This window comes from Elephas maximus, chromosome 10 (assembly GCF_024166365.1).
Source record: "Elephas maximus indicus isolate mEleMax1 chromosome 10, mEleMax1 primary haplotype, whole genome shotgun sequence".
NCBI classification, from domain to species: Eukaryota; Metazoa; Chordata; class Mammalia; order Proboscidea; family Elephantidae; genus Elephas; species Elephas maximus.
In genome coordinates this window covers 118,129,532-118,133,845 of record NC_064828.1, presented here as the reverse complement: position 1 = coordinate 118,133,845, position 4,314 = coordinate 118,129,532, and positions in this window count along the sequence as shown.

Below are 4,314 nucleotides of genomic sequence, written 5' to 3'. Positions count from 1 at the left end.
TGCTGGACAGTGTTTAGGTTCAGTGATCAGGGCTTGAGAATGGCCGAGGAGGGATGGGGAAGCAGAGGGAAGTGTCAGTTGAACCTTGTCTTTTTAAGAGGGGATCAGGACACAGTGTGGAAGTATGTTGTTTTTCTGTAACAGGTTTATTGATATATCATTCACACACCATAAAATTCACTCTTTAAAGTATACCATTCAGTGATCTTCAGTATTTTCGCAGGTTGTACAACATCACCACTATCTAATCCCTAATTCTAGAACATTTAATCACCCCAAAAAGAAACCAGTCTCCATGAGCCGTCACTCCCCTCCACCCCTTGCCCCCCAGTCCCTGGCAGCCACTAACCTACCTTCTGCCTCTATGGATTTGCCTATTCTGGAAATTTCACATGAGTGGAATCATACAGTATGTGACCTTTCGCGACTGGTTTCTTTCACTTAGCATGCTTTCAAGGTTCCTACACGTTGTAGGATGTAGTAGTACTTAATTCTTTTTTTTTTTTTTTTCAATTGTGCTTTAGGTGAAAGTTTACAGCTCAAGTTAGTTTCTCATACAAACATTTATACCCACGTTGTTATGTGACCCTGTTACAATCCCCACAATGTGACAACACACTCCCCCTTTCCACCCTGGGTTTCCTGTGTCCATTCAACCAGCTTCTGTCCCTTTCCGCCCTTCCATCCCACCTCTGGACAGAAGCTGCCCATTTAGTCTTGTGTACCTACTTGAACTAAGAAGCACACTCCTCACAAGTATTTTTTTATGTTTTATAGTCCAGTCTATGTCTGAAGAGTTGGCTTTGGGAATGGTCTCATTTCTGGGTTAACAGAGAGTCCCAGGCCATGTCTTCTGGGGTTATTCCAGTCTCAGTCAGACCATTAAGTCTGGTCTTTTTACGTGAACTTGAGTTCTGTACCACACTTTCTCTGCTCCATCAGGGACTCTCTGTTGTGTTCCCTGACAGGGTGGTCATTGGTGGTAGCCAGGCACCATCCAGTTTTTCTGGTCTCAGGCTAATGGAGTCTCCGGTTTATGTGGCCCCTTTTGTCTCTTGGGCTAATGTTTTCCTTGTGTCTTTGGTATTCGTCATTCTCCTTTGCTCTAGGTGGGTTGGGACCAATCGATACATCTCTGATGGCTGCTCTCAAGCTTTTAAGACCCCAGACACCACTCACCAAAGTGGAATGAAGAACAGTTTCTCAATAAGCTTTGTTATACCAATTGACCTAGATGTCCCCAGACCTTTGCTCCTGCTACTCTGTCCCTCGAAGTATTTGGTTGTGTTCAAGGAGCTTCTTAGCTTTTGGTCTAGTCCAGTTGTGCTGACTTCCCCTGTATTGTGTGTTGCCCTTCCCTTTACCTAATATAATTCTTGTCTGCTATCTAGTTAGTGAATTTTCCATCAAATAACCATCAAAGAATGTTTTCTTCTGTGTTTAAACCTTTTCTTGAGTTCATACAGCAGTGGTCTTATACAATATTTGTCCTTTTGGCACTGACTTATTTCACTCAGCGTAATGCCTTCCAGATTCCTCCACGTTGTAAGGTGTTTTGTGGGTTCATCGTCGTTCTTATTGTCGCATAGTATTCCATTGTGTGAATATACCATAATTTGTTTATCCATTCGTCTGCTGTTGGGCACCTGGGTGGTTTGCATCTTTTTGCTATTGTGAACAGTGCTGCAATGAACATGGGTGTGCATCTATCTATTTGTGTGATGGCTCTTATTTCTCCAAGTACTTAATTCTTTTTTATTGCTGAATAATATTCCATTATATGGATATACTACATTATGTTTATCCATTCCTTAGTGATGTACATTGGAGCTATTCCACTTTGGGGTTATTATGAATCATGCCACTATGAACATTCGTGTACAAGCTTCTCTATGAACATATGTTTTCAGTTCTCTTGTCTATACCTAGGAGTGGAATTTCTGAGTTACCTGGTAGAAAGTGTATTATTTAAAGTTACCCAAAAAGGCAGTAGAAAAAATAAAAATAATTGTATAAATATTAAATGTGGGGGAGAAGGGAGTAATATAATTTAGCTAAATTTTCATCTTCCATAGTGAGGAATCAATACTGCATAAAATTTGATAAATCAGGGAACAGAGATAAAATATATCATGTAGAGCTGTAGCAGTAACTACAAGCGGAACTAAGCTCAAAAACCAAACCCAACTAAGAACAAAAACCAAATCCATTCCCATTAAGTTGATCCCCACTCGTGGTGACCCATGTGTTACAGAGTAGAACTGATCCATAGGATTTTCTTGAATGTGATTCAACATAGAGAAAACAAAAATTCTCAACTGGACCAGTAAGAAACATCATGACAAACGAGAAAAAGATTGAAGTTGTCAAGGATTTCATTTTACTTGGATCCACAATCAATACCCATGGAAGCAGCAGTCAGGAAATCAAAAGACTCATTACCTTGGGCAAATCTGCTGCAAACCAAAAAAACACAAACCAAACCCATTGCCTTCAAGTCAATTCCATAACTCTTAACCACTACGCCACCAGGGTCTTTAAAGTGTTGAAAAGCAAAGATACCACCCTTAAGGCTAAAATGCACTTGACCCAAGCCATGGTGTTTTCAGTTGCCTCCTATGCATGTGAAAGCTGGATGATGAATAAAGAAAACTGAAGAATTTGTGCCTTTGAATTGTGGTATTGATGAAGAATATTGACTATACCATGGACTGCCAAAAGAATGAACAAATCTGTCTTGGAAGAAGTACAACCAGAATGCTGTTTAGAACCAAGGATGGTGAGACTTCTTCTCACAAACTCTGGACATGTAATCAGGAGGGATCAGTCCCTGGAGAAGGACATCATGCTGGTAAAGTAGAGGGTCAGTGAAAAAGAGGAAGACCCTCAATGAGATGGATTGACACAGGGGCTGCAACAATGGTCTCAAGCATAGCAACTACTGTGAGGATGGCACAGGACTGGGCACTGTTTTATTCTGTTGTATGCAGGGTTGCTGTGAGTTGGAGCCAACCTGATGGCACCTAACAACAACAGCAAATCTTTATTAAAGATGTCACTTTGAGGACAAGGTGCACTTGACCCATGCCATGGTATTTTCAATCGCCTCATATGAGTGCAAAAACTGGACAATGAATGAGAAAGACCAAAGAAGAATTAATGCATTTGAGTTATAGTGTTGGCAAAGAATTTTGAATATACCATGGACTTCCAGGAGCATGAACAAGTCTGTCTTGGAAGAAGTACAGCCAGACTGCTCCTTAGAAGCAAGGATGGTGAGACTTCATCTCACAAACTTTGGACATGTTACCAGAAGGAACCAGTCCTTGGAGAAGGACATCATGCTTGGTAAAGTAGAAGGTCAGTGAAAAAGAAGAAGACCCTCAATGAGATGGATTCACACAGTGGCTGCAACAATGGGCTCAAGCGTAATAACAATAGCGAGGATGGCGCAGGACCGGGCAGTGTTTCATTCTGTTGTACGTAGGGTCGCTGTGAGTTGGAATGACTTGAAAGCACCTAGCAACAACAACAGCGATCTTTATGGAAGCAGGTCATCAGGGCTTCTGCAGCACTACAGGGGTGGGTTCTAACCATAACCTTTAGGTTGGTAGTGGAGCACAAACAGTGCCAGACAGGAAGAACTAAGCTCAATGAGAGTTTTAAAAGGTGAGGTCTGGAGACAGCAGCTAGGGTGGGGGCAGTGGGAGGGTGCAGAGCTGCTTTACATCGTAAGCACCTCTGTGCTCTTTGATTTGTGACTGTGAGTGTGTTACTTTCATTGAAAAGATACTTCTTAATTATAAAATGTTTGGAGTCACCGACCATTTCAGAATAGAAAATAAAATTCACTGGGGAAATTGAGCTCAGCTGACAATTTTTCAGGAACATAGTGACTCATTCAGCAAGAGAGGGTGCCTGCCCCCTAGTCTGCTTCAGCCTCTAGACACCATCTGCCTCCCTACCACTTCCACCACTAACCCTTGGCTCACCCCTGGAGCCACAGAGGGCAGGAAGGGAGTGTCCTTGCCTTGACCCGGGGGACATCACTCCAGACCCTCAAAGGCAGCAACCCTGCTCTCCTGACTCTTGTCTTCTGCAGGCTAAACTTCACCCAACTCCTCAGCCTTTTTATGGGCAGCCTCTAGGATCCCTTCTGGCCAGGAGCCCCGGGACACTCAGGGTGTGTAGCTGGAACAAGGTGGTCCTCTGATGCTGGGAACATGCCATTCATCCATCCATCTACCCACTCACCCATCCGTCCACCCACCCATCATCCATTACCCATCCACCCACCCATTCAACCATCTACCC